At 47.7% G+C, this 12,461-nt stretch overlaps 1 protein-coding gene across 1 annotated transcript in view; it reads left to right on the top strand.

The window, feature by feature from the left end:
- Window positions 1-323: 323 nt before the first annotated feature.
- PLEKHG1 (pleckstrin homology and RhoGEF domain containing G1) overlaps window positions 324-12,461 on the top strand; it is a 473,068-nt gene continuing 460,930 nt past the window's right edge. Inside the window, 1 exon segment of the mRNA XM_063917905.1 lies at window positions 324-581. The gene's annotated coding sequence lies outside the window, so the exon portion shown is untranslated.

The following is a 12,461-nucleotide window of genomic DNA, read 5'->3' on the forward strand; positions in this document are numbered from 1 at the left end:
ACTTGTATAGCTAAATATACAGTACATAAGTAATATCAGTCGCTAACTCCCTGGCATAAAGAAGTTAAATGTAAAACTGTTCATCTACAAGAAAAAAAAGTGCTTGAAAACAGTGGTTGACTTCTCAAGGACTGGAGAAATAATTTAACTGCTCCGAATTGGCAGTTCTCCAGAGACATATCCTACAGCCTCAACCCTTTGGCTGGGGAGTGGAAGGGAAGGAAAAGGAGGGGTAGCTTTCTTCTGTGGATCAGCTGTTGCTGCAGCAGCAAAGGGTAGGGCTTGCATTAGGGGAGGGCCAGGAGTCAGTAGCAGAGGCTGCATGGTAGTACTGTGTGCTTTGGTGTTTGGACTGGGAAGCGTCAGTGCTGAAATCATAAGCCTGTTGTATGCCGGCTGTATATGATTATATTGTTTCATTGAGGATTTCAACAGACTCATTAAAGCACACAGCTTTTTCTAAGATGCTGGACTGAGATATTACCTAGTGTAAAGAAGTTTGTCTTATGTTGCTACTCCTTTTCTAATTGGGACTTCTCTGGAAGGGTGGATTATATGGCTAAAGATTTGGACATAAAAAGGTAAATCAGTTTTCTTTTAACGCAGATTTCCAACCCAGACTAAAAGTAATTTGTAATACCAGTCATAGAAAATAGTATTGATTATCTTGTGGATGACTGGTTCTTGCTGATGAAGAGATAGTGGATCTAAAAGGTGGTGGGGGGATTATTTAGTCTCTAATCTGACAGGTTCTGTCTTGCTCCACTGCAGTCTATGTACAATGCAGCTGCTGGGGCTGTAAACTAAAGTGTTCCCTGAAACTGACAGGAAATCCTCACTATATTTAAGTGACAATCCTAGCAGAGGCATTACAGAGACACTTTACAGTTACATTATCTTTTCAACTAAAACTAATCTTCACTTCATAGCTGCATATTAAACACCCATCACACCCATGTTCTTTGGCAGAGAACTGTTATTTTTTAAAGGACAAAAATGATCACAAAGATGTTTGATATTTGCTTTATTGATCAGATTTAAGATGACTTTACAGGCAAGTCCTGCTGCGAGTTATATCGGGGCACACAATACATATAACTTCAGTTCTGATTTACTGTACAAAGTATAAGTGTGACGGTACATCAGATGCATTAAATGGATCGTTTCAGAGAGATTGCATTGCATGACATAGTATACAGATACTCAGATTAAGAATTTCTAAAGACATTTATAGTTTCAGCATGCACACGTTCAGGATTTGCGCTGTGTTTGTGTTCTTCCTGTATTGATAAAACAGAGTAATTGGTCCAGTTTGTCTGTTATCTTGGTGCCTTGCAGTAACCCTGAGTCATGTAATCCAAATCTCCTTTGAAGGTTTAGGAGAGACAGGTAATGATTGCAATTGCACTGTTAAGATTACTGCATGTTTATTGTCTATGGCACTTTGTGTGGGAAAGGCAGCTCTACTACATATTGCTTAAATAAGACTGCATTCACTTTGTATGGTGATCTCATTGGATTGAATGTTTATGCATCATAATATAACTGAAACGAATACACTAGAGGAAGAGGATTTACAGAACCACTATGAAACATCTGTTGCCACATGGAGATTACATTTTTGCCCCTATTGGTGACACTGGCAGAGACTTTAGCATTTTCATTTTTAATATTCAGAATGGAAGAGTAAAATATTGGTCTGTAATCCACGTTTTTTTCCACGCAGATAAGAGTGATGGGACGGATCTAGGTCCCAGCGTGAACCATAGAGTGCTCTTGATTAATTGAATCGTCTTTCGTAGTAATTCCAATTAGCAATTTATATTCGATGTACAGTATTTATTAGCAGAATATATTGTGTCAGTTAATTTTGCTACAGATAGTGTTAGCCAATGACACGGTGCTTAGTAGTGGCCAAATCTGAAAAAATTGTTAGCACATTCCTTTGTTACAATAATATATACAATGCAATATTAGATGGGGGGGGGGGGGGGGAGATAGAGCAGATATGACATCACACTTTGGCACTAGCAGTCCTTGCGTCTATTCTTAATGTATTTTAAAGCTAAATATAGCAAATTCTGATACTTGAAATGAATGCAGACACAATATCCATTAATTCTATGAGTGTCAGAATAGCAATAAGAGGGTGTAACATAATTGGCACAGAAAAAGGGAACATTTCAAATCCATTAGGAAGGAGGGTCAAACCTTAAAGTAGGTAGTACTTAGTTTAAAGGGCCATTTATATTTTTGCTGACCGTGCACATTTCAAAGGAAAAATCCCCAGGTATAGTGCCAATCGTCTGCATAGATGGATGATGATATTGCTGAATGGGTTTATACACCGAAGCAAAAAGAGGCAGAATTGTGCTTCTGTAGGTGCAATGTGCCCCTTAGCTTTTGCTGTTTGCAAATTGCAAAATGATCATAACAAAATTGGAAATATATCATAGTTATCAATGTATAAAAAAAAAGGTATTCAATAATAAGATTTTACTCACCGGTAAATCTATTTCTCGTAGTCCGTAGTGGATGCTGGGACTCCGTAAGGACCATGGGGAATAGCGGCTCCGCAGGAGACTGGGCACAACTAAAGAAAGCTTTAGGACTACCTGGTGTGCACTTGCTCCTCCCTCTATGACCCTCCTCCAGACCTCAGTTAGGATACTGTGCCCGGAAGAGCTGACACAATAAGGAAGGATTTTGAATCCCGGGTAAGACTCATACCAGCCACACCAATCACACCGTATAACTCGTGATACTATACCCAGTTAACAGTATGAAATATAAATGAGCCTCTCAACGGATGGCTCAACAATAACCCTTTAGTTAACAATAACTATATACAAGTATTGCAGACAATCCGCACTTGGGATGGGCGCCCAGCATCCACTACGGACTACGAGAAATAGATTTACCGGTGAGTAAAATCTTATTTTCTCTGACGTCCTAAGTGGATGCTGGGACTCCGTAAGGACCATGGGGATTATACCAAAGCTCCCAAACGGGCGGGAGAGTGCGGATGACTCTGCAGCACCGAATGAGCAAACTCTAGGTCCTCCTCAGCCAGGGTATCAAACTTGTAAAATTTAGCAATGTGTTTGACCCCGACCAAGTAGCTGCTCGGCAAAGTTGTAAAGCCGAGACCCCTCGGGCAGCCGCCCAAGAAGAGCCCACCTTCCTCGTGGAATGGGCTTTCACTGATCTAGGATGCGGCAGTCCAGCCGCAGAATGTGCAAGCTGAATCGTACTACAAAACCAGCGAGCAATAGTCTGCTTTGAAGCAGGAGCACCCAGCTTGTTGGGTGCATACAGGATAAATAGCGAGTCAGTTTTCCCGACACTAGCTGTCCTGGAAACATCAATTTTCAGGGCCCTGACTACGTCCAACAACTTGGAATCCTCCAAGTCCTTAGTAGCCGCAGGCACTACAATAGGTTGGTTCAAATGAAAAGCTGATACCACCTTAGGGAGAAACTGGGGACGAGTCCTCAATTCTGCCCTATCCATATGGAAAATCAGATAAGGGCTTTTATATGACAAAGCCGCCAATTCTGACACACGCCTGGCCGAAGCCAAGGCCAACAGCATGACCACTTTCCATGTGAGATATTTCAAATCCACGGTTTTTAGTGGCTCAAACCAATGTGACTTTAGGAAATCCAACACCACGTTGTGATCCCAAGGTGCCATTGGAGGCACAAAAGGGGCTGAATATGCAGCACTCCCTTAACAAATGTCTGAACATCAGGCAGTGAAGCCAGTTCTTTTTGGAAGAAAATCGACAGAGCCGAAATCTGGACCTTAATGGAACCCAATTTTAGGCCCATAGTCACCCCTGACTGTAGGAAGTGCAGAAAACGGCCCAACTGAAATTCCTCCGTTGGGCCTTCCTGGCCTCACACCACGCAACATATTTTCGCCATATGCGGTGATAATGGTTTGCGGTCACTTCTTTCCTAGCTTTAATCAGCGTAGGGATGCCCTTTTCCTTCAGGATCCGGCGTTCAACCGCCATGCCGTCAAACGCAGCCGCGGTAAGTCTTGGAACAGACAGGGCCCCTGCTGCAGCAGGTCCTGTCTGAGCGGCAGAGGCCATGGGTCCTCTGAGATCATTTTTTTAAGTTCTGGGTACCAAGCTCTTCTTGGCCAATCCGGAACCACGAGTATAGTTCTTACTCCTCTCCTTCTTATTATTCTCAGTACCTTGGGTATGAGAGGCAGAGGAGGGAACACATACACCGACTGGTACCCCCACGGTGTTACCAGAGCATCCACAGCTATCGCCTGAGGGTCCCTTGACCTGGCGCAATATCTTTTTAGCTTTTTGTTGAGGCGGGACGCCATCATGTCCACCTGTGGCCTTTCCCAATGGTGTACAATCATTTGGAAGACTTCTGGATGAAGTCCCCACTCTCCCGGGTGGAGGTCGTGCCTGCTGAGAAAGTCTGCTTCCCAGTTGTCCACTCCGGGAATGAACACTGCTGACAGTGCTAACACATGATTTTCCGCCCATCGGAAAATCCTTGTGGCTTCTGCCATCGCCATCCTGCTTCTTGTGCTGCCCTGTTGGTTTACATGGGCGACATGGGCGACCGCCGTGATGTTGTCTGACTGGATCAGCACCGGCTGGTGTGGAAGAGGGGTCTAGCCTGACTTAGGGCATTGTGAATGGCCCTTAGTTCCAGAATATTTATGTGTAGGGAAGTCTCCTGACTCGACCATAGTCCTTGGAAGTTTCTTCCCTGTGTGACTGCCCCCCAGCCTCGGAGGCTGGCATCCGTGGTCACCAGGACCCAGTCCTGTATGCCGAATCTGCGGCCCTCAAGAAGATGAGCACTCTGCAGCCACCACAACAGCGACACCCTGGCCCTTGGAGACAGGGTTATCAGCCGATGCATCTGAAGATGCGACCCGGACCACTTGTCCAACAGATCCCACTGGAAGATCCTTGCATGGAACCTGCCGAATGGAATTTCTTCGTAAGAAGCTACCATCTTTCCCAGGACTCGCGTGCATTGATGCACCGACACCTGTATTTGTTTTAGGAGGTCTCTGACTAGAGATGACAACTCCTTGGCCTTCTCCTCCGGGAGAAACACTTTTTCCTGTTCTGTGTCCAGAACCATACCCAGGAACAGTAGACGCGTCATAGGAACCAGCTGCGACTTTGGAATATTCAGAATCCAGCCGTGCTGTTGTAGCACTTCACGAGATAGTGCTACTCCGACCAACAACTGCTCCCTGGACCTCGCCTTTATAAGGAGATCGTCCAAGTACGGGATAATTATAACTCCCTTTTTTCGAAGGAGTATCATCATTTCGGCCATTACCTTGGTAAATACCCTCGGTGCCGAGGACAGACCAACGGCAACGTCTGGAATTGGTAATGACAGTCCTGTACCACAATTTTGAGGTACTTCTGGTGAGGAGGGTAAATGGGGACATGCAGGTAAGCATCCCCAGTGATACCATGTAATCCCCTTCGTCCAGGCTTGCAATAACCGCCCTGAGCGATTCCATTTTGAACTTGAACCTTCGTATATAAGTGTTCAAGGATTTCAATTTTAGAATGGGTCTCACCGAACCGTCCGGTTTCGGTACCACAACCATTGTGGAATAGTAACCCCAGCCTTGTTGAAGGAGGGGTACCTTGATTATCACCTGCTGGAGTACAGCTTGTGAATTGCCGCCAGTACTACCTCCCCTCGAGGGCAGCAGGCAAGGCTGATTTGAGGTAACGGCGAGGGGGAGTCGCCTCGAACTCCAGCTTGTATCCCAGTGATACTACTTGCAGAACCCAGGGATCCACCTGTGAGCGATCCCACTGGTCGCTGAAGTTCCCGAGACACGCCCTCACCACACCTGGCTCCACCTGTGGAGCCCCAGCGTCATGCGGTGGACTCAGAGGAAGCGGGGGAAGATTTTTGATCCTGGGAACTGGCTGTCTGGTGCAGCTTTTTCCCTCTTCTCTTGTCTCTGTGCAGAAAGGAAGCGCCTTTGACCCGCTTGCTTTTCTGAAGCCGAAAGGACTGTACCTGATAATACGGTGCTTTCCTAGGCTGTGAGGAAACCTGAGGTAAAAAAATTTCTTTCCCAGCTGTTGCTGTGGATACGAGGTCCCAGAGACCATCCCCAAACAATTCCTCACCCTTATAAGGCAGAATCTTCATGTGCCTTCTAAAGTCAGCATCGCCTGTCCACTGCCGGGTCCCTAATACCCTCCTGGCAGAATGGACATTGCATTAATTCTGGATGCCAGCCGACAAATATCCCTCTGTGCATCCCTCATATATAAGACGACGTCTTTAATATGCTCTATGGTTAGCAAAATAGTATCCCTGTCCTGACAGGGTAATAGACCACGCTGTAGCTGCACTATCCATGCTGAGGCAATTGCAGGTCTCAATATAGTACCTGAGTGTGTATATACAGACTTCAGGATAGCCTCCTGCTTTTTATCAGCAGGCTCCTTCAAAGTGTCCGTATCCTAAGACGGCAGTGCCACCTTTTTTGACAAACGTTTGAGCGCCTTATCCACCCTAGGGGATATCTCCCAACGTGACCTATCCTCTGGCGGGAAAGGGTACGCCATCAGTAACTTTTTAGAAATTACCAGTTTCTTATCGGGGGAACCCACGCTTCTTCACACACTTCATTCACTCATCTGATGGGGGAACAAAACACTGGCTGCTTTTTCTCCCCAAACATAAAACCCCTTTTTTTTTTTTTTTTTGGGTGGTACTTGGGTTAATGTCAGAAATGTGTAACACATTTTTCATTGCCGAGATCATGCAACGGATGTACCTAGTGGATTGTGTATATGTCTCAACCTCGTCGACACTGGAGTCAGACTCCGTGTCGACATCTGTGTCTGCCATCTGAGGTAGCGGGCGTTTTTGAGCCCCTGATGGCCTTTGAGACGCCTGGGCAGGCGCGGGCTGAGAAGCCGGCTGTCCCACAGCTGTTACGTCATCCAGCCTTTTATGTAAGGAGTTGACACTGTCGGTTAATACCTTCCACCTATCCATCCACTCAGGTGTCGGCCCCGCAGGGGGTGACATCACATTTATCGGCATCTGCTCCGCCTCCACATAAGCCTCCTAATCAAACATGTCGACACAGCCGTACCGACACACCGCACACACACAGGGAATGCTCTGACAGAGGACAGGACCCCACAAAGCCCTTTGGGGAGACAGAGAGAGAGTATGCCAGCACACACCAGAGCGCTATATAACACAGGGATGAACACTATAACTGAGTGATTTTTCCTTATAGCTGCTTATATATATACTGCTGCGCCTAAATTTAGTGCCCCCCCTCTCTTTTTTACCCTTTGTAGTCTTGAAAATGCAGGGGAGAGCCTGGGAGCGATCCTTCCAGCGGAGCTGTGAGGGGAAAATGGCGCCAGTGTGCTGAGGGAGATAGCCCCGCCCCTTTTTCGGCGGACTTCTCCCGCTTTTTTATGGATCTCTGGCAGGGGTATTTTTCACATATATAGCCTCTAGGACTATATATTGTGATTTTTTTGCCAGCCAAGGTGTTAATATTGCTGCTCAGGGCGCCCCCCCCCCCAGCGCCCTGCACCCATCAGTGACCGGAGTGTGAGGTGTGCATGAGGAGCAATGGCGCACAGCTGCAGTGCTGTGCGCTACCTTGTTGAAGACCGAAGTCTTCTGCCGCCGATTTTCAGGACCATCTTCTTGCTTCTGGCTCTGTAAGGGGGACGGCGGCGCGGCTCCGGGACCGGACGATCGAGGTCCAGCCCTGTGTTCGATCCCTCTGGAGCTAATGGTGTCCAGTAGCCTAAGAAGCCCAAGCTAGCTGCAAGCAGGTAGGTTCGCTTCTTCTCCCCTTAGTCCCTCGTAGCAGTGAGTCTGTTGCCAGCAGATCTCGCTGAAAATAAAAAAACCTAAAATATACTTTCTTTTCTAGGAGCTCAGGAGAGCCCCTAGTGTGCATCCAGCTCAGCCGGGCACAAGATTCTAACTGAGGTCTGGAGGAGGGTCATAGAGGGAGGAGCCAGTGCACACCATGTAGTCCTAAAGCTTTCTTTAGTTGTGCCCAGTCTCCTGCGGAGCCGCTATTCCCCATGGTCCTTACGGAGTCCCAGCATCCACTTAGGACGTCAGAGAAATTTCATTATTACATAGAGGCATATTAATTCAGTATATCGCAATGAAATTAGGTATCACAAGTATTTAGCAATAATCAAATGCAGGGATAGAGGCTTTGATAGGGGCTTGTCCCTGTCCCTGCAATGTTTAAATAGAAAAGTGATTGCTAATGTGATCACTTTACTTTCATGATCACTAATGTGATCACTTTACATTCAGATTTGGAAATCAGCCATGCTACTGCACATGTGCAGTCATCAGGCCACCCATGTGCAAGCAGACATTAAGGGCCTGATTCTGAGGTGGGACTAAAGCAGAAAGAGCAAGTAACTGTGCACCTGCAATGCAAGGGGGGCAAATACATTTATTTGAATTTTTTGTATGCATGGTAAAAACTAGTTGCTTTTGCATGTAGCCCACAAATGCTGGACAGCTTTATTTTTACACTGCATTTTAGATTTGAGTTTGACACCCAGGGCCATCTTAGCCAGTAGCGGCTCTTGCCACGGGCAAGCAGGCTGTTTGCCCGGGGCGCCGCTACCCCGAGGGCGCCGCCGCCGTGGCAAGAGCCGCTACTAAGTATCCTCCCTCCTTCCCCAGCTCCCGGCTGCAGCGAGCGCTATGTGCACGCGCTGCAGCCGGAATTGCTGACTGACGCTAGAGGTCAAAATTGACCCCTAGAGTCAGTGCGGCGCTGCTATGGGAGAGACGTCATGACGTCTCTCCCATAGAGATGAGCCGGCGCTCGGAGACAGCAGCAGCGGTCCGGAAACAGGAGCGAGGCTGGTAAGTATTGTGGTTTCTCTTTTAGGGTTTCAGAGCGGCTACAGGGGGCACATACAGGGGGCACAGCTACAAGTGGCACTACTACTGAGGGCACATACTGGGGGCACAGATACAAGTGGCACTACTACTGGGAGCACATACAGGTGGCACAGTTACAAGTGGCACTACTACTGGGGGCACATACAGGGGGCACAGATACAAGTGGCACTACTACTGGGGGTACATATAGGGGGCACAGCTACAAGGGGCACTACTACTGGGGGCACATACAGGGGGCACAGCTACAAGTGGCACTACTACTGGGGGCACATACAGGGGGCACAGATACAAGTGGCACTACTACTAGGGGTACAAATAGGGGGCACAGCTACAAGGGGCACTACTACTGGGGGCACATACAGGGGGCACAGATACAAGTGGCACTACTACTGGGGGCACATACAGGGGACACAGCTACAAGTGGCACTACTACTGGGGGCACATACAGGTGGCACAGCTACAAGTGGCACTACTACTGGGGGCACATACAGGTGGCACAGCTACAAGTGGCACTACTACTGAGGGCACATACTGGGGGCACAGATACAAGTGGCACTACTACTGGGGGCACATACAGGTGGCACAGTTACAAGTGGCACTACTACTGGGGGCACATACAGGGGGCACAGATACAAGTGGCACTACTACTGGGGGTACATATAGGGGGCACAGCTACAAGGGGCACTACTACTGGGGGCACATACAGGGGGCACAGCTACAAGTGGCACTACTACTGGGGGCACATACAGGGGGCACAGATACAAGTGGCACTACTACTAGGGGTACAAATAGGGGGCACAGCTACAAGGGGCACTACTACTGGGGGCACATACAGGGGGCACAGATACAAGTGGCACTACTACTGGGGGCACATACAGGGGGCACAGATACAAGTGGCACTACTACTGGGGGCACATACAGGTGGCACAGCTACAAGTGGCACTACTACTGGGGGCACATACAGGTGGCACAGCTACAAGTGGCACTACTACTGAGGGCACATACTGGGGGCACAGATACAAGTGGCACTACTACTGGGGGCACATACAGGTGGCACAGTTACAAGTGGCACTACTACTGGGGGCACATACAGGGGGCACAGATACAAGTGGCACTACTACTGGGGGTACATATAGGGGGCACAGCTACAAGGGGCACTACTACTGGGGGCACATACAGGGGGCACAGCTACAAGTGGCACTACTACTGGGGGCACATACAGGGGGCACAGATACAAGTGGCACTACTACTAGGGGTACAAATAGGGGGCACAGCTACAAGGGGCACTACTACTGGGGGCACATACAGGGGGCACAGATACAAGTGGCACTACTACTGGGGGCACATACAGGGGGCACAGCTACAAGTGGCACTACTACTGGGGGCACATACAGGGGGCACAGATACAAGTGGCACTACTACTGGGGGCACATACAGGTGGCACAGCTACAAGTGGCACTACTACTGGGGGCACATATAGGGGGCACAGATACAAGTGGCACTACTACTGGGGGCACATACAGGGGGCACAGCTACAAGTGGCACTACTACTGGGGGCACATATAGGGGGCACAGCTACAGGGGGCACAACTACATTGGGCACATACTGGGGGCACTGCTACAGGGGGAACAGCTACTGGGGGCACAGCTACAGGGGGCATTACTACAGGGGGCACAACTACAGGGGGAACAGCTACTGGGGCAAATTAACTGGGGGCAAAGCTACAGGGGGAAAATCAACTTGGGGGCACGACTACTTGGGGCAAATCTGGGGGCACAGCTACTGGGGGGAACAACTGTGGCCACGACCCTCCCCTATGAAGCCACGCCCCTGTTTTGCCGTGGGGGGCGCCAGTGGAAACTTTCGCACTGGGCGCCACAAGGTGTAGAACCGGCTTTGATCTTAGCATGTAGGCACAGTGGGCAGCTGTCCAGGGCAACACGATTCTAGTGGTCTTCGAGAGGAATGGGCTGGCCGGAGGACATCTGCCCCTGGACTGGTGCCTGCAGAGGCAGGTAAAGAATGCTGCTCGGCTGCTCTGATTGTGAATTAAACACCATCAGAACAGCCAGGCAGCATTCTTTAGCTGCCTCCCAGCCTGCATCCAAGAAGGTGAATGGCTGTCAGAATGCAGATTGGTGGATGGCTGGAGCTATCCACCTATCAAACTGTTAACAGCCATTCACTGTATGGAAGTATGTGGAGAGCCAGCACAGGACTGTAGGAGGGGTAATTTATGATTTGTTCTCTTTTATTCCCATTAACTGATGGATAGGGGCCCCAGTGCATTGCTTTGTCCAGGGCCTACAATGCTGTTAAGACAGCCCTGTTGACACCCCCTCCCAAATATAGATCTCACTGCACATTTTAATCTGTCCCACTTGTATTGCAACATGGTGCACAGTTACTTCCTATTTTTTGTTATACTCCCACCCCAGACTCAGGCCCTATTTTTGCATAATAATACTGTAGCTACTCATCTAAAGATCCATGCCAAGCTATTTTGGTAAATTGCACAATTTAGCTGCCCACATAGAAACCTGTGGGAGCTGCTTATCCAAAAGAATATCCTGGAGATACTGACATTTTGTTGGAGTCCTCTGAAAATTAATTTAACAAATATGCCCCATAATCTATTGATTCATCACAGGCCAGTGAACCATTGCTTGAGCAAACACTATTTTATTTCATCCACCTGGTTTAAGTCAATATTTTGGTCAAATATATTTAGAGGTCCCATAAGACTTGTTCTAGGAACTGTTATTCTATCTAACATTTACATAGAGCATTCATTTTATGTATTATTTTATGCATTGTATTATAAGCTTTTTAATTTATTTTCTAGTATGTTTAGTCATAATCGCCAATATAGATGAAATTCCTATTTCTATTAGCAAAACAACATAATTACTTGATATATAATGCTCTTAATAGCAAAGTTAAAATGTAATGCTGATTATTTACATGTTTTAGAACTAAGCAAGCCTTAGTAAGTAGCATTGCAAGGATACTTATAAATAGAAGATATGTAGTTTATTTGCAACTGATACTGTAAGGTCATTTGTTTCAGTATGGTGTCAAAAGCATTTGTCAATACAAGACTATGGATAACACTTTCAGTCTTGCTTTCAAGTCAGGGGCATATTAAGAGAGGAGGGTGCCCGTGTGCAGCCTGTGTCCGGGCCCCCTCATCTTTAGCCAGCAGCACAGTAGACTCTGAGCACTAGAGTCACTAGTAGATGCTAGCGTTGTGCCAGAGTCTAATGTACATTTGCAGGTCTCCGCGGGAAATGGCACAGTGGTCATTTTAATGGTGATTTTCCTGCTAAGCATGTGCAAAATGCCAGGAAAATGGCCACCACCTCATTTTCCTGATGATTTTATGCAGCGCTGCTGCCGCCAACGCAGGACTTGGAGAGTTAAGTATTGAAGAACTGGGCGTAGAGTGAGCCTGATTCAGATATGGTGGGCCTGATTACAAGCAGATGCATCCTCCTGCTGTAGTGACATTT

The sequence above is a fragment of the Pseudophryne corroboree genome, chromosome 4 (assembly GCF_028390025.1).
Source record: "Pseudophryne corroboree isolate aPseCor3 chromosome 4, aPseCor3.hap2, whole genome shotgun sequence".
Taxonomy (NCBI): domain Eukaryota; kingdom Metazoa; phylum Chordata; class Amphibia; order Anura; family Myobatrachidae; genus Pseudophryne; species Pseudophryne corroboree.